Source organism: Rhinatrema bivittatum, chromosome 4 (assembly GCF_901001135.1).
Source record: "Rhinatrema bivittatum chromosome 4, aRhiBiv1.1, whole genome shotgun sequence".
NCBI lineage: Eukaryota > Metazoa > Chordata > Amphibia > Gymnophiona > Rhinatrematidae > Rhinatrema > Rhinatrema bivittatum.
Genome location: NC_042618.1, coordinates 218424078 through 218442514, shown reverse-complemented (window position 1 = coordinate 218442514; position 18437 = coordinate 218424078). Strand labels below are relative to the sequence as shown.

General features: G+C 45.6%; 1 protein-coding gene across 7 annotated transcripts in view; it reads left to right on the top strand.

Moving 5' to 3' along the window:
* MYBPC1 (myosin binding protein C, slow type) overlaps positions 1 to 18437 on the top strand; it is a 244050-nt gene that overhangs the window by 32106 nt on the left and 193507 nt on the right. The window lies entirely within an intron of this gene.

Sequence of the window (18437 nt, the reverse complement as noted above, 5' to 3'; positions counted from 1 at the left end):
TTTTAGGTGCTACAACCCAAGAAAGAGATCTAGGTGTCATAGTGGATAACACATTGAAATCTTCGGTTCAGTGTGCTGCGGCAGTCAAAAAAGCAAACAGAATGTTGGGAATTATTAGAAAGGGAATGGTGAACAAAATGGAAAATGTCATAATGCCTCTGTATCGCTCCATGGTGAGACCGCACCTTGAATACTGTGTACAATTCTGGTCGCCACATCTCAAAAAAGATATAATTGCGATGGAGAAAGTACAGAGAAGGGCGACCAAAATGATAAGGGGAATGGAACAACTCCCCTATGAGGAAAGACTAAACAGGTTAGGACTTTTCAGCTTGGAGAAGAGACAACTGAGGGGGGATATGATAGAGGTGTTTAAAATCATGAGAGGTCTAGAACGGGTAGATGTGAATCAGTTATTTACTCTTTTGGATAGTAGAAAGACTAGGGGGCACTCCATGAAGTTAGCATGGGGCACATTTAAAACTAATCGGAGATCCTATAGCCCTCCGAGCTGAGGGTTGGGCTCGAGAGAGGGTGGGTGTAGGGGGACAGGGGGGCAACGCGAAGGTTGTCCGGGGGGGGAGGGGGCTGGGGGGATGCAAGTGGACTACAAGACGGGTTCTCTCTGGGAGACCATACAGGTTCTCGCCAACGGGGGGGTAGGGGATGGGTTGGGAGGGGGAAAGGGGGGGGTCGGTGGGGAGCAGGGGGGGAGGGTGATTCAGCCACAGGACAGTACCAGATGGATGGGTGTGCACAGGGTTGATATCCTTATGATGGACGGTAGACAGGCAGGGGAGGTTTTAGCTGGGAGGGCCTCCGTCTGCTGCGATAGACGTGAATCTCTTGTATATTCTTACTTAATCACTGCTTATGGGTAGTCCCATTCGGGTGGTATCCTGGAATGTGTGCGGCCTTCACTCGCCTATCAAGCACTCCAAAGTGCTTTCGTTGTTGAGCAGACAAAAGGCGAGGGTGGCTTTTTTGCAGGAGACCCATCTTACGGATGCCGAGCACGCAAAGCTTCGTCGCACATGGGTGGGAGAAGTTCGTTATGCTTCCGCCTCGACCAAGTCAGCTGGGGTGGCCATTTTATTCCACAAACAACTTCCCATTACCATCCGTAGGGAAATTAAAGACCCTAAAGGGCGTTACATTATTTTGGTGGCGGAGCTCTATAATTGTCCGGTGGTATTGTGTAACCTATATGCGCCCAACACCTTTGACCCAGCCTTCTATCGGGGATTGTATTCCCATCTGCTCCCTTATTTGACTGACACTCTAATCTTAGGGGGAGACTTCAATACAGTCCGGGACTTGCAATTAGACACTTCTGGGAGTCGTAGTTGGGACACGGGGGTGGGACGTGGCCCAGACCTGCTGGAATCCCGACTCCATCTTTTAGATGCGTGGAGGACCCTACATCCTATTGAGCGCGATTTCACACATTTGTCTCGGGCACATACCTCTTTTTCAAGAATTGATTTCTTCCTCATTAGTTCACACGCGTTCTCTCGGGTACGGGAGGCGGGCATTGAGAGCATAGTAGTATCTGACCACGCCCCGGTGTGGGTGGATCTGGAGTTTTTGCCTCCCTCCCCCGGACCAAAATTTTGGCGTTACCCTTATTATTTGGCCCAAGATGAGAAATTTGGGGAATTTTTATCAGTCAAGTGGAAAGAATATGCCGAACATAATCAGGCCCATGTGTCCCAACCCGCACTGTATTGGAACACCGCCAAAGCGGTTTTGCGTGGTGAGATTATCTCGTATGTTTCCCATCGTCGGAAAATATTGGACAAGCGGATTTTGAGCTTAAGCACTCAGGTCCGTCAGGCACGTACTCATATGCTTTACTCTAAATCGGTGGAGGCCCGGACCTCCTACATATCCAAGCAACATGCTCTCAATGCATTGCTTCACCAACGGGCAAAGAAAAGTTACTTATATTACAAATTCAAACTCTTTCAATATAGTAACAAAGCTGGGAAAATGATGTCCCACCTCATTAGATCTTCTAGGACCAGCCGTTTCATTCCGGCGATTCGCCTTTCCCCTACGGTGGTGGCTAAGGACACATCCACTATACTTACCCGCTTTCGGGATTACTACTCTTCTCTTTATGAGTCTGGTGGGGGAGACCCGATCGCGCATCAGAAGTTTTGTGAGGGCCTTCCGCTCCCCCACCTGACTAGGGATCAACTAGATAAGTTAAATGCCCCGATCTCGGAGACGGAAGTGCGGCTCACCATTCATCGCTCCCATAATCTCAAGGCTCCGGGACCCGATGGGTTTACGGCGGAATTTTACAAACTGTTAACGGACCAGGTTTCCGCACCCTTGGCTTTGATGTATACCCATATGATCGCTCGCGGCACCTTTCCCCCACACGATAACCTAGCTAACATAGTTCTCATACCTAAGCCGGGGAAAGACCCCCTGGTCCCGGAATCCTATCGCCCAATATCATTACTTAATTATGACCACAAGCTACTCGCTAAGATTTTAGCGGAGAGATTAGCAGACTGTCTACCCAGCCTGGTAGGTGATCACCAAGTGGGCTTTGTCCGCCAACGCTATGCGATATCTAATATTCGTAACATTTTATCAGCCATGACGATGAGCCAACACATGGCTCAACCTTATTTGGCCATCAGCTTCGACGCTGAAAAAGCGTTTGATAGAGTGGAGTGGGAGTACCTTTTTTTTGTGTTGCAGCGTATGGGGTTTGAGGGCCTTTTTCTACAGGCGGTACGCCTTCTTTATGATAAACCACGGGCACGGATAGTGGCGAATGGCGCACAGTCCGAACCCTTTCCAGTTATGCGGGGTACCCGACAGGGTTGTCCATTATCCCCCTTGCTGTTCCTATTACAACTGGAACCTCTGCTCCTAGCCATCAGTGCGACCCCGGGCATTCGCGGTCTTCGTATGGACTCCACTATCTTTAAACACGTGGCTTTTGCGGACGACCTTCTAGTTTTTATCACTAGGCCTCAGTCGTCCTTACCACCCCTTCTTCAATTGATAGGGACTTTTGGGACTTTTTCTGGTCTTCGCCTCAATGAGTCCAAATCTTCCGCCTTGGCCTATCCCCCTACCCTGAGAGATACCTGGGCTGGCCCATTTCCATTGCGGTGGGCGGGGGAGAGTCTACGTTATCTGGGCGTCTTTCTTCCCTCGGACCTGGACTCGGTATACCGGGTCAATGTACCTAGTCTCATCAGTTATACTCGGGACACATTGGCCACTTGGAAGGCGTTACCCCTTTCGGTGGCGGGTAGAGTTGCACTCTTTAAGATGACATTGCTCCCGAAATGGCTCTATCTTTTGCAAAATGTGCCGCTCTTCTTGAAAAAGCGGGACCTGGTGGCGGTGGAGACGGCGATGCGCAGATTTTTCTGGCCGGGGGGGAAGGCTAGACTCCCGTTTAAGTGGCTGCAGAATACATGGGCGAGGGGAGGCATGGGGGTCCCTAATCTAGCTCATTATAACCTGGCCTGCAATTTGAGGATACTCCGCAACTGGTTAATTGATACCTCAGATTATGCCCCGCTGTTGGTGGAAAGGGCCTTGCTACATCCATTGGCCCCCTCCTATGTGCTGCAGGCACAATCCTGCCATCTCCCCCCGATTATCAATACTTCGGCTCTCACGCGGCCTCTGCGCCGTACTTGGAGCCGTTTGACACATCTTTTACAAATTCCTGCGCTCTGTGCTTATTTCCTACCCCTCCGCGGTAATGCAGAGTTTTCCCCAGGCTCTCAATCTATTATGTTCCGCGAGTGGGACGCTAAGGGAATCACCCGCTTGGGGCATCTCTGGTCCCGGGAGGGGGTGTTTATGCAGTTTGCGGATGTTCAAGCTCTTTATTTATTGGGGCACTCGCACACATTTCCATATTTACAGGTGCGACATTACGCCCGGACATTGCCATTAGAGGCCCAGGCGATGTCTACATACACAGCGCTAGACAATATCTTTCATTTTGAGACGCCCAGGGCCCCATCACTTTCTAGTTATTATAGGGCTTTGCGGCGACATGCTGAGGTGGATGTCTGTGCTATCCTGGAAGCTCGCTGGAATGGGGATGGGGTGTTTCGTCTCTCCAGTTTAATTTTACGTATCTGTTTTCGGCGATTAACCAGGATCTCCCCTAACATGTACTACAGGGAAATGCAGTTCCGGTTCCTGAGTCGGGCTTATATATCTCCTCAACGTGCTTTTCAGCTGACCATTGCGTCTACACCTGTGTGTCCTCGCTGTTCCGGGGCAGAGGGTTCCATGTCCCACGTTTTTTGGATTTGTCCCCCGATACTCAGCTTTTGGCGTCGGATTGTGGACTATTTGGTGGAACTGCTTGATGTGGGACTGCCCTTTTCTCCCCTGTGGTTTTTGTTCGGCTGCATTTCCCCCCTTCGGGTGCGAGATCCTGGTTCTCGCCTGTTGCTTCAAAAAGCGAGCTTAATAGGGAAGAAGGTTATATTGCAAAACTGGCGATCATCCGATGCCCCATCCTTTGGAGCATGGCGGAACTGTTTCCATGCCCTGATGACCATGGAAAGCATGGCGGCGCGGGGTTCCCCACGACGACGGCGCTTTTTCCTCAGTGTTTGGAATGCTTATCTTCAACGGCTTCCACATCGTGCCCGGAGTTTGGTCCTGAATGATTGAGGTGCGCAGGATTCCTCCTAGTCGACAGCCCTGCTGCTCTGGTGTACAAGGACTTCCTGAAACTGTCTGTTCCATCTGGTGCATGTTCTTCTGGCTGGGAGAAGGGGGGGGGGAGGGGGGATTGGGTGGGGTAGGGAGGTGGGGAGGGGAGAGCTTGCATAAACTGTTGTTGGTACAGATTCTAGCGGAGAGGGATAAGTAACCACCCGTCTCCGTGGTGTTGTATGTTTATTTTTGAAAATCCAATAAAATTGTTTAAATCAAAAACTAATCGGAGAAAGTTCTTTTTTACTCAACGCACAATTAAACTCTGGAATTTGTTGCCAGAGGATGTGGTTAGTGCAGTTAGTATAGCTGTGTTTAAAAAAGGATTGGATAAGTTCTTGGAGGAGAAGTCCATTACCTGCTATTAAGTTGACTTAGAGAATAGCCACTGCCATTAGCAATGGTTACATGGAATAGACTTAGTTTTTGGGTACTTGCCAGGTTCTTATGGCCTGGATTGGCCACTGTTGGAAACAGGATGCTGGGCTTGATGGACCCTTGGTCTGACCCAGTATGGCATTTTCTTATGTTCTTAACCAGGACCAAAAAAGTATACACTGAGACCAGTATGGTGTGCATTATGATGGAATCCAGTGGATTTTGTTGATTTATTCACTCACCTCACAGGTTTAATGAGAATACTATAAATGCATGCCTTGTGTACATAGAAAGGGAAAAAAAAGAACAGCAACCAGCAGGCTAAGGAACGAGAGGGCACGCGGTCTGATTCACTAAGTATTAATGTGTATTCTCACAGACACAGGAGAAAAGCCTTAGCAAATCTAGCCCTCTGACACACCCGTGGCAGGCAGCAGAATCCAGAATAGATACGAGTCCTATTTTTAAAGAGTTTTGCCACAGAGAATGGAGGGAGCCAAGTGACTTTCTCAAGATTAAGAATATGAACAGTTGCACTTGGAAAGGTAAATCGGCAACATGTGGTAGCTTGTTTCTCCAATCCCCAATGCTCTGTTTTCCTTCTGAGGTTACTGTACCCCTCTCCCTAACTGGTCCAGCTGGGGCTTTCTCCTTTCCCCTCAGACTTTGCAACTACATCTACAGTCCTAATTCCCCTAATCAAGCATATGGACTATGGTACTGCAGCCCTATTAACAGCCTAGCTTTCCCTGGGGCAGCTGGGTGAGGCAGGGGCAGGCAGCAGCTCTAACAGGGTGGAGCAGCAGGGTACAGGTAGGCTGTACTGCACGCCCAGGTGATGGATAAAAGTCATACCAGGGTGGACATCTCAGCAGCAGTAAGGAAGACGATGGAGGACTGGCAATTAGAGCGGAGCAACAGGGCAACCTGGTTTCTGTTTTTTCCATGATAGATGGTAGTAGAAATATGAAAAGGGCAGTGGAAGATGAGGATTGAGAGGGCATGCTGTTTGTGCTGGTACTTCAGAAAGAGGGCTGGGCACACTTCACAAAAAGTGACTTTGGTGGCAAGGTTTGTGTTCCCCGCACTCCCTTTCCCCCAGTCCAACTGGATTCATCAAGGGATCGTGACGGTTCTTGCTGCCACGTTTCTTTCATGACAGATTCCTGATGTGCCATAGTCTTGAATTCTGATGCACAGCTCTGAGTGAATCTGTCCAAATGTCAAAAAAATGTCGTCATCATCATCATCACTATTAGAAAATTTGTTTTAGTTGAAAACAAATCCCTGGGATCTTCTAGCAAGCTGCTGCTGTTTTAAGGCATCAGGTTGACAACTGAACAAATAAATACTGGGGTAGATATTCAAAAGCTGGATTTGTTGGGGCATTCCTGGGGCAGGCAGTAGGCATTCTGAGGAGGAGCGGAGTTAGCCCGTTAGGCTGACCGACTAACTCCAATATTCAGAGTTAGACGGTGAACCTAATTGGCTAACTCTGGCCGCGCTGTAGGCAGGTTTAAAGATAGCCAGATACATTCCAGTTAAGATAGCCGGATAGGTGTATCCGGCTATCTTAACTAGCCACTCAGCAGCTGAATATGCAACCCTCTATGTACAAGAACCTCATAAGTATGGCTGCTGGACAGTAACAGTGGCAAACTAACACAGCAAGTGCAGAACCAGGAAAAGGTTGGAGCAAAAGGAGAACCTTGTTATTATGATTATGACTTTTTTTTTTTTTTTACATTTTTTTTCTTTTTGGGGACAGAAAACCTCAGTATAACCAAGAGAGAAGCAGAATGGGAGGACAAGGCTGAGACTCATGCGCTGAACCTAAGAGAGAAGCAGGTCATGAAGAGCAGGCAGGGTAGCACAGCAGCAGTGACAAAAGAGACACCTCGTAACAGCACAGCAAGGTGGATGAGGGCCAATATTACAGGCGTTAGCTCTCTGAACACCCTGAATCCTCCTACTATTCACATGGAAATTCTGGGAAACCCAACAGAGGGAGGTTTGTTTTAAGAAAGAATCACAAGGGTTTCACTAGATCAATACTTTGAAAAATCTTTATCAAAGAAAAGAGGCAGCGAGCTTTTCTGAGATTAAGTCACTAGGCCGGCGGCAAGTACTCATGATTTTCTGATTCATGTAAATGGTGATTTTGTGTTGGGCCCCTCTAGTGTGTGTCGCCACTTCACAAGGGCCAGCTTAACCACTAGGAGTTCTCTGTATCTGATTGTATAATTCTTCTCTGATGGGGAGAACTTCCTGGAGAAGAATGAACATGGAAGAAGCGTTCATTCTGTGCTATGTTGACTGAGGACAGCCCCATTCCCAAGGGAAGAGGCATCTACCTCGAGCACAAAAAGACAAGTGGGGTCTGGATGTCATAGACATGGCCCTTGGGTGAAAACTTGTTTAAGAGTCTGGAATGCTTCGACCACTTCCAAGGTCCAGTGTCGGGTGTCTGTGCCTTTCCATGTTAAAGCTGTGAGTGGTGAGGCAAGGGTGGAGATCCATGGAAGAATTGCCAATAGTAATTGGCAAAGCCCAAAAATCTTTGCAGTGCTCGAAGACCAACAGGCTGGGGCCATTTTAAGATGGCCTTCTGCTTTGTGAGATTCATGCATAGGCCGGCACTGAAGATTATATATCCCAGGAAGTGTAGTTGTTCTTGCTTGAAAAGACATTTTTCTAGCTTGGCGTATAAGTGCTGTTCACATAAATGCTGGAGCACTTATTACATATGGAATATATGAGCAATCAGGGATTTGGAAAAGATGTTGTCTAAATAGACTACCATGGAGGAGTATAGAATGTCCCAAAAGATGTCATTCATGAATTTTTGGAAGATTCCCTGGGCATTGCACAATTACTAAGTGCTCATCTCTCGTATTAAAGGCAGTCTTGCACTTACCTCCTTGCTTAGTACAGATGAGATTGTATGCTCCACTGAGATCTAATTTTGTAAAGACTTGAGATCCTTACAGTTGATCAAGCAGCTCAGATAATAATGGTAGAGGATAGCAATCCTTTTTTTGTAGTGAGACCCCTGTAGTCTATACTGGGTAGGAGTGTTCCGTCTTTTTTTGCCAGCGGGAGAAGAAAATGGATGGATGAAGCCTCTAGCAAGGCTTTCTTGTTTATAGTCACTCATAGCCTTGGTCTCAGGTTCCTTGCCGGGGAGGAGATCGATTCCACAATCAAAGGAACGGTGAAGAGGTAGTGTTTCAGCCTTCTGCTTGGAAAATAAACCCTGATATTCTGCATATTGAGGAGGCAATCCCATCTGAGTAACTGCAATAGTCAGATGAGGCGGGGAGTGACAGAAGTGAGGCAAGTAGATGAACAGGACGGGCCCCATTGGACAAGTTCCAGCGAGGACCAATCAATGATGGGCTGATGTTTTTGAAGCTAGGGAAGAACCAAAATAATAGAATTGAGAGCTGGAGATATGATGTAGAAAGTAGAGATGTGCATTTATTTTTTTCCGAATTGGACAATTTCAACGAAATTGTCCAATTCGGCATGTTTCGGGGACCCTGAAAAATGATCGGGATTTTCCCGTTTTTTTCATGAAAATTCATTTTTTTTATTATTGCGCACTAACGGGAATTAGTGTGCACTAAATCCCCTTAGTGCGCACTAACAAAAACTAACATTAACAAAATCTAACTGTTTTTGTTAGTGCGCGCTAACGGGGAGTTAGCGCGCACTAACTCAAAAAACAATTTTTCGCAAAAAAAAAAAAACCCGAACCGCAAAAAAACCGACATTTTCAGAAGCGGCCGAAAAACAAAGAATGACACGAACATAAAAAACGATTCACATCTCTAGTAGAAAGTAATAGTCTCGGAATGAAGAAGGCCTGTGTGGAAGATTAGTGAAATAGTACTCTCCCTGAGCTGCCTGGGAAGGTTTGCTGTAGACTGAAGAGATAGTGAATGGTTGAGTCAGAGGAACCATGGGTATACCATAGTGCACAACCAGAGCAGAGCTTGGTTGATGAAATTGCCCCTGCACCAGAGTCCAGAAATGCTTCCAAGAAGAGATTGGTTTGACCCGCAGTGATGGAATCAGGAATGAGGAGTTGGGAAGCAGGGGAAGTCCGGTTGCCTCCCCGGTCAATTCTAGGCATGGAAGTTTCTCTGTTTCTCAGGGCAGTTAGCCTCGAGGTGCCCACAACCTGTGTAATGCATGCACAGGCCCCAGCTGTCTTTGGTGTAACTTTTCTTCAGCGGCCAACCAGCTGCAGCCCAACTGCATGGGTTCCTCTTGGGATTTAGCTTCTGGAGGCCGGGACCATAGGTGGAGAGAAAGGATGCTGGAAGCAAAGCGCAAAGGGAATGGGCTGCTGTGCCTTATGCTCATGAGATCTCTCCTGGAGCCTCTGGTCAGTACGTCCAGCTAAGGCGATAAGAATATCCAAGGAGGTGGGAACTTTCCATGCTGTGAATGTGTCCTTTATGCAGCCTGCGAGCCCCTGAAGGAAAATGGTTGTGAGGCTATCCTTGCCTAGGAGGCGAGGGATTGGAAATAGATGGCGTATTCAGTGAGAGTCCAGGAACCCTGTCGGATTTGTTACATGTTGGTAGCTAGGGCAGTGTTTCTTCCTGGTTCATCAAATATGAAATAAGAACTAACAACTGCAGGTGGTGAGTGTGAATGAGTGAGAATATGATGTTGCAACATAGCATGGTAGAGTGTTAGATGTGGTGTATGTTGGGTTTTGTGTTTTCATTTTAATACAATATAAGTTGTTCAATGAGTAAAATTTAAATGTATGTATTATGTAAGTGGTTAATAAAGGATTGATACATTATCATTTATAATATTATACTGTTCTGGATTGGTTGATAGGGTTTTTTTTAAAATAGGAGTTTTCAAAAACAATAATTTAAGCCATGCTCACATTGCTGTTTTCTCTAGTCACTGTGAGATCCATATTCAAAGCATTTAGCTAGAAAACTCAGAAGTCTATTTATTTATTTATTAAATTTAGAACCCACTGATTCACAAATCTTAGTGAGGAACAACACTATATTAATAATTAAATCATAGCAAAATACAAATATACCATCTAAGAGTTAAGCATAATAAAACAAATAAAGTTATCCAGCTAAATGAAAATTTGGTCATTTATCCATCTAAATTCTAACCAGATAACTTTCATCTGACTAAAATTTGGCCAGGTAAGTTAGGGGAGTTCCAGGAGCATAAACAGGAGACAGTGGCGTACCTAAACTATTTGGCACCTGAGGCAGATACTTCCTTTGGCAACCTAACCCATACATAAATTTTAAAATTTCCTAAACATCGATAAAATATTTCAAAACAGCAGACACATCAAAAAACACCCAATAATTAAAACTAATAAGGATTTTAAAAATACCCTAATCTCCAAATCTGTCACCCTGAGATTATCATAGACTGGGGGCATGCTTACACACTCACGCACATTTCCTCTGCCTCTCACTCTCACACACACGTACAGACATAAACTGAACTAGAAACCGCAACAAGCCAGATTCTGTATGCAGTGCAACAATGGAAAAGTAGAATATCACTATTCCTCAAAACAAGACAATCAAGAAATATAAATCAATCATAACAGGAAAACCATACTAAAAAATATGCATATCAAAACAGTTGATAATCCAATAATTAGAGCTCCTGTACAAATTTTTAAAAATTTCCTAAACATTGATAACATATTTCAAAACAGTAGACAAATCAAATAATACCCAATAATTAAAACTAATAAAGATACAAATTTTCCCCCACACCATACCTGGGAACGTTTGATTTCCAGTAATCCTGAGATTGTCATGGATTAGTGGAGGGCACACACAAACTTTCTCCACTCTCTTATATTGTCACTCTTCTACACTCTTCTTCTCCCTCACTTCCCCTCACTCCCCCTTCCTCTCACTCACCTCTCAGTCACTCATTCCCCTTCCCTCCCACTTGTCTTCCATCCCTCACTCCCAGTCACTCAAACCCCCTTCCCTCATTCTCCCTCCCCCACTTCCCTCTGTCACTCACCCCTCCCCTTCCTACTCAGTCACACTCACCCCCTCATTCTCACTCCCACTTCCTCCCCTTTCCTCTCAGTCACTCTCCACCCTCTCCCCTTCCCTTTCCTCACTCTCGCCCCCTTCTCTTCTCTCTGTCACACCGCCATGTGACTCACTTCTGCCCCAAGGTGGTCCTCCTTCCTGCTGGTGAGGTACAAGAAGCCCGTTGGCAGGACACCACAGTGCTACCACACTGGGGGCCTCTAATTGCTGGCTGAGGGGTAGGAACTCGTGCCAGTGTGTCACAAATCAGTACCACACAGGGCTATGGGATGGGATCCCCCCACCTGCCTGTCACAAATCTGAGCCATGCTGGGCCTCTAATTGTTGGCCACAGCAAGAGAGGGGCCAGGAGAGGGACAGGATGGGAGCCAGAGAGCACAGGAGAGCTGGGATGAGAAGCACGTGCTCAGGGCAGGCAAAGCATGTTTACTTTTCTCTTCTGCAGCTGCGCCGCCAGATTATATGTAAAATCAGATGATTGGTGCTACAAAACACTCCTGATGGCACCCCTACCCCTGTTGTCACCCAGGGCAAACCGCACTCCTCGGCCTCCCCTTTAGTATGCCACTGCCTGGCAGAGCTGAGATAGCCATCTTATCTGGTCAGACTTAGAGCTGTCCTAAAATTAGCCAGATAAAGATAGCCGGGTATATTCAACAGCATGGCTGCACCACTGAATAAACAATGCTAGTTAGCCGGATAAGTTTATCTGTCTAACTAGCTGAGCTGCACAGGAGCTGAATATGGACCTCTGAGTGTTTCAGACAGACACATTGCCAGTGCCACTGCAGTTCTTACAATAAACCAAATCTCTGTCTGCATGGAGTGAAAAAAATTTAACTCTACTGTACAGCATACAAAGATTTCAAACCTTTCTTTCTTTGTTCAATAATATACCACAGAATTACTGTGTATCAAGGAACACGAGAGAGAATAGACAAAAATGTTTTTGCACACACTAATGGTGTATGACAAGAGAAACCATCAGAGATAGAGCCCACCTCAATTTTAACATCTCTCTTGTATTCTTTGCTGTTTTTGAATTTTTTCTTCAGCTCAGAGAACTTCTGAAACACAACTCCCTCTCGGGCTGATACAGTACAGTGCGCTCCGCACTGTTAGCCCGGGTTTGGCTGTGCATTTTCGACGCGCTAGCTTTACCCCTTATTCAGTAAGGGGTAATAGCGCGTCGAAAACGTGCGGCCAACCCCCCCGAAACTAATAGCGCCCGCAATATGCAAATGCATGTTGATGGCCCTATTAGTTATTCCCGTGCGATCCAGAAAGCAAAATGTGCAGTGAAGCCGCACATTTTACTTTCAAAAATTAACGCCTGCCCAAAGGCTGGCGTTAATTTCTGCCGGCACTGGGGAAGTGAACAGAAAAGCAGAAAAAAAACGCTTTTCTGTACACCCTCCGACTTAATATCATAGCGATATTAAGTCGGGGGCCCCAAAAATAAAAAAAAATCCAAAATTAAAAAAAAAAGTTTTAAATCGGCCCACGGCCTGTGGGTCGGAAGACGGACGCTCAATTATGCCAGCGTCCGTTTTCCGAACCCGTGGCTGTCAGCAGGTTTGAGAACCGACGCCGGCAAAATTGAGTGCCAGCTGTCAAACTCGCTGACAGCCGCCGCTCCTGTCAAAAAAGAGGCGCTAGGGATGCGCTAGTGTCCCTAGCGCCTCTTTTTACCGCAGGCCCTAATTTGCATAGGCCACCCTCCTGAATCGCATGCCCAGGAGAGTGGCCTTTGCGCGTGCTGGGAGAGCGGGCGCTCACCGGCTCTCCCGCGCGTTTTTCTGTATCGGCCTGTCTGTGTTTTGCAGCTCAGAAATGAAATGGTGACTGCTGCCCATAGTTTCTTTCTGTTTCAGGTTGGAAAAAAAAGGAGGAAGTCATTGTTAATCCATGCAGATGCCAGCTAGTATAGGCTGTTTATAAAATGCTTGACATTGATTGGTCATGTTTCCTTCCTTCTTCCTTGTCCCTTCTCACCCCAGCTCTGGTCAGTTTAGGGTCACTGCTATTGACTCCTGGATTGCCTTGAGGAAAAAAAAAAATCCAGCAGTCCCATAGACTATGAAGTGTGGTAAAAACCATCAGCAGCAGCTGAGGGCAATCAATGACATTTCTTACTGGAAGGGGGGCAATTTTCAGAAGCCCAAGCAGTCGGAAGGTCTGCAGCTATTTAAGCTAAATTTCATAGGGAAATGGCCCAATCAGTTTCCCCTCTAAAATTTAGCTTTGGCAAGGTCTGTGGGTGGAAAATCATCCGTAAATTCCATACCTCTTGGGCATAGTCATTTGGGGAGGGCCTTGGGACTTACTCGCATATCACATTAGAGGACAATGTTTAGTAAGCTGGTGAGCGGGGGAAGTTTGTCTGATAAGGCTATGCGCATAACTTTATCCAAACATTCAGTGGGACTGATACACCCAAGTCTGCTGCTGAATATTCCCAGATAAAGTTATGCAAATAACTTTATCTGGCTAACTTCAAGACAGCTATTTTCCGACCAGACTCTTGTGTATCCAACCAGCATTTAGCACGTAAGGTTTAACTCCCTCCAGCCCCGCCTCTTTTTTTTATGCAGGTAAATTTTGTGCTGTCGGGATCAAAACCTTAGGTCCGTCTGAAGCTGCTAGACTGCTGGGGTGAAAGACAGGAGCACTGTTTCTAAGCCGCCTGGTGGCTATGTAGAAGGGAAGCTGAGCAAGTAGAAAGGGCTTGCTTTCTCTCCCAAATCCAGCCCCGCAACCCTGCCATTAAAAATCCGGATTGGTCCTCAGTGGTTCAAAAGGGGTTGCTGATCCTGGCAATCTAAATGCTGAGGGCCAAGCCTTGAGGAGACCCACCATGATGACTTATATATCTGTGCCTATAAGCGAAGATATGAATTCCCATGTTAACTATGAAACTTGAACTGAACCAGACTGAACTGTGAGTTTGCCTTCTGACTCTGCTTAAATTGCTGTTAGAGCCTAATCCCCTTGTTGTCCCTGAAGAGAAGGGAGTGTAATCTGATACACAATCCTGGCAAGTGTAAACCAGGACATGCTTGCTTTCTGTTAAAGCATTCATTAAAAGGAAGCCTGGCTGTGGAATCCTGTCCTGGAGAGCTTATTTGTAGGCAGCTCCAATAACCTCTTAAATGTGCACCGCAATTTACATGAACAAAATTTGCCTTCTGAGCTGGGGATGGGGGAGACAATACAACCCTGAAGATATATCCACCTAACCCCCCAAAGTTACCAGACAATTCTTTTGAATATCAACCTTTTAATTGCCTGGATAAATGGCTTTGAAAGTTTCCAATATATAATATAGTATGTTTTCATGGGCTAAAATTGTTGCTAGCACATTTTTTTCTGTAATGCTTTCACTTTCTGAAGTGGCAGGAAATTAAACCACTGAGCATGTTTTATGGGATATTAAGATTTAATAAATGAAATAAGCAATTTCAAAATTGTGCAAGCATACTGAGTTGTAGACTTTTGTATTTTTTTCTGAACTTTTACCTAAAACTTAAATCCTGCCCATGACATAGAATAATTTATCTTTTCAGAGTGCATACAATTTAATATCTATATGGGACGATCCAAAATTAATTAACCTGCAATACTCCTGGTTAGAGATACATGACAGTTTAGGCTGGTTATGGTTTTCGAGATGTCTGAAATTTTAAGGAACAAGTTTGTGAGCTAGTTCGAGCCTTCAATGCAAACTCTTTAAATCAATGAATCTGCATTGAAAGTTGAATAGATTTGACCTAATCCTGGGGTTCGCAGCAGGAAGATTCAGTGAGAATTCCTGTAAATGGGCAAGTTGACAGTGAATCTGCACTGAAATTAGTCAACATTTTCCCCAGATTTTTTTGGAGCAAGTTCAATGATTTCTTCCAGTAAATCTGAAATTTCTGAACTGGACCCAGTTTGACATTTGCCTGGATCAAGTCCCGCTTTGAATTTCTCACACTTGTGGATTGAGCTTCCACAAAGAATATGTCAAGCAAGTGATTTGAAGCATTTTAGACATTCTTTGCAAAACCAAGCTTTTAGATTCGGTTTAGAATGTGCAAATTATGAGCTTTCCTCTACTGCCGCTTTGCCACTGCTGAAAGTCCTTTTGTCTCTGGTGTTTTACCTTTTGAGGTCGATACTGAAAGGCTTTGTCCAGGTAACTTTTAGAGTTACCTGGGCAAAAACCGAGATTTGAATATTTCCCTCTGCTGACCAGTTAAATCTTTGTTCGGCTTAACTCATTACCCACACAAAATTTAGAGGGGTAAAGAGCTGGTGTTGGAAGCAGTCAGGGGCGGGGCTAAATCTTTGCTACAGCTAGCTGGATACATCTAGTCAGAAGAATAGCTGTCCTAAAGTTACCCAGCTAATTTTACGTGGGTAACAATAGCCAGGTAGATTCAGTAGAACACTTATCTGACTATGTTCAGTTGAATAATCAAGTAAAATTACCATTCCCCAGCCCGCTGAATCTCAGTCCAACAGGGTTTATGGTTTATTGTGTGTTTACCATGTTTTATGGGCTCATGTTTAAAAGGATTTATGCATATAAACCTCAGTTTAGGCATGTAAATCACCTTTTGAAAATCCATTGAGGGTCAGTGCATGTAAAAGAATGTGCATAACTCGACTATGTATGCACTTTTACGGCAGAGGCGTTCAGGGGCAGAGTTGGGGGAGGGAAAGTATTTATGAGCCTACTTTGGAGGAGGAACGATGTACAGGTTAGGGAGAATTCCTCCTCCTGCCAAAAAAAGATGAACTATGTAGGGATGTGTATTAGATTAAAATGCATACAGAATACAAATCAAATCGGGTATATTTGCTTTAGTTCATTAGTAGACAACAAAAACAAAAATGGCCAGTGCCCCCGAAAATCATGAAAATGTTCATTTGTATTTGTTTTTGGATCCCATTAAAGTCTATGGTCCCACTTCACATTAGTGTCGGACTTCTAACAGCAGGGGAATTATAGATTGCCTTTTAAAAACCCCAAGTGCATCATCTTACAAACGTTTGTACAGAACATTTTCTCAAACGACACTGAGGTAACTGCATAGTGAGACAACTGGATTTCAGATGTCATCACCACCTTAAGCTTTGTTTTCAGACCTATCGTGGCACTACAGTTGGGTGTATCGAGACTTTGAAAAGATAGGCTAGCTAAAAGACTCCTAGAGAGAGCCCTGTGCTCTGGGGCATTCCCCTCTCGCCTCATCAGCCGACACTCTGCTCTCCATCCTTTCCTGTGTCTACCTTCAAGTTTCCCAGAGCAACAGTACTAGAGGAGGCACAGTGCTAATGAAAAAACCCGGGTACTGCTGTTCTGGGAGATGCAGACTCAGTCCGCTTGTGTAGTCAGATGATCAGCTATTATGTCGGTTCTGGACTGTGCAGTTCTTGCTCTATAGTTCACGCTTCTTAGATAATTTCATCACAGCATCTGTATTCCAGTGGTTTGTGTGGACATTTCATGTTTGAGAGGAGAGAACCACAATCCAGTGCACGCATGTTATAAAATCGGACATAGATTTGTTCGCACCAGGTTGTGCGAACAAATCTATGCCCGCGCGCAGGTTTAAAGATCTGCCCTATAGTGAATTCACTAATACATTTAAAGGACTCTAGATACATTCCTACTCCCATAGCAACGTAAAATTTAACTAGGAACTGAACAAATTTGAGATGAAGGCAGCAGTCTAGCAGCAAGAGGGGGGCTTCCCAGTCTTTTGCATCGAGTGTCACATGTATGATTTTTTACCCGCCGGTGAGAAATTGTACATGTGCATGCGATGCAAAGAGCTCCTGGCTCTCAGGGAACGAGTCCAATCTCTGGAGGCTAGAGTGGCAGACCTGGAGGAGCTGAAGCAGACAGAGAGGTATATAGATGAGACCTTCAGGGACATAGTAGCCAAGTCCCAACTTCAGACTGGCAGCCCTGGTGCTGCCTTAGAGGAAGAAGGTCTCATGATCGGAGAGCATCAACCTGCTCTCCACGTGGTGCATTGTCCTTTCGCACAGAGGATGTGTCTCCAAGGCCTACTGCCTAGGAGGGAAGGGTTAAGTTGGCCGTCATATTTGGTGATTCGATTATTAATAATGCAGACAGCTGGGTGGCTGGTGGGCATGAGGATCGCCTGGTAACATGCCTAACTTGTGCGAAGGTGGCGGACCACACGCGTCACCTAGATAGGATTTTAGACAGTGCTGGGGAGGAGCCGGCTGTCGTGGTACACGTGGGCACCAACGACATAGGAAAATGTGGGAGGGAGGTTCTGGAAGCCAAATTTAGGCTTTTAGGTAGAAAGCTTAAATCCAGAACCTCCAGGGTAGCATTCTCTGAAATGCTCCCTGTTCCAAGCGCAGATCCCCAGAGGCAGGCAGAGCTCCGGAGTCTCAATGCTTGGATGAGACGATGGTGCAAGGAAGAGGGATTCAGTTTTGTTAAGAACTGGGGAACCTGGGGAACCTTTTGGGGAAGGGGGAGTCTCTTCCAAAGGGATGGGCTCCACCTTAACCAGGGTGGAACCAGACTGCTGGCTCTAACCTTTAAAAAAGAGATAGAGCAGCTTTTAAACTAGAACAAAGGGGAAAGCCGACAGTCGCTCAGCAGCGCATGGTTCGGAGAGAGGTATCTTCAGAGGATACTAATGACGCATTAGAATTAGGGCATCCCGACAGTGAGGTTCCAATAATAAGAAAAGTAGTCCAAGAGCCTGTAACTAAAAACTCACCTGAGCTAAAAAATTCTAACTTATCCCTATCAATTAAAAAGCAGAATGAAAATGCAAACAAAAAACAAACTTTGAAATGTTTGTATGCTAATGCCAGAAGTCTAAGAAGTAAGATGGGAGAATTAGAATGTATAGCAGTGAATGATGACATAGAATTAATTGGCATCTCAGAGACATGGTGGAAAGAGGATAACCAGTGGGACAGTGCTATACCGGGGTACAAATTATATCGCAATGACAGAGAGGAGCACCCAGGAGGTGGTGTGGTGCTTTATGTCCGGGATGGCAAAGAGTCAAACAGGATAAACATGCTACATGAGACTAAATGCACAATCGAATCTTTATGGGTAGAAATCCCTTGTGTGTTTGGGAAGATTATAGTGATAGGGAGTATACTACCGTCCACCTGGCCAAGATAGTGAGACGGACAGTGAAATGATAAGAGAAATTAGGGAAGCTAACCAAATTGGTAGTGCGGTATTAATGGGAGAATTCAATTACTCCA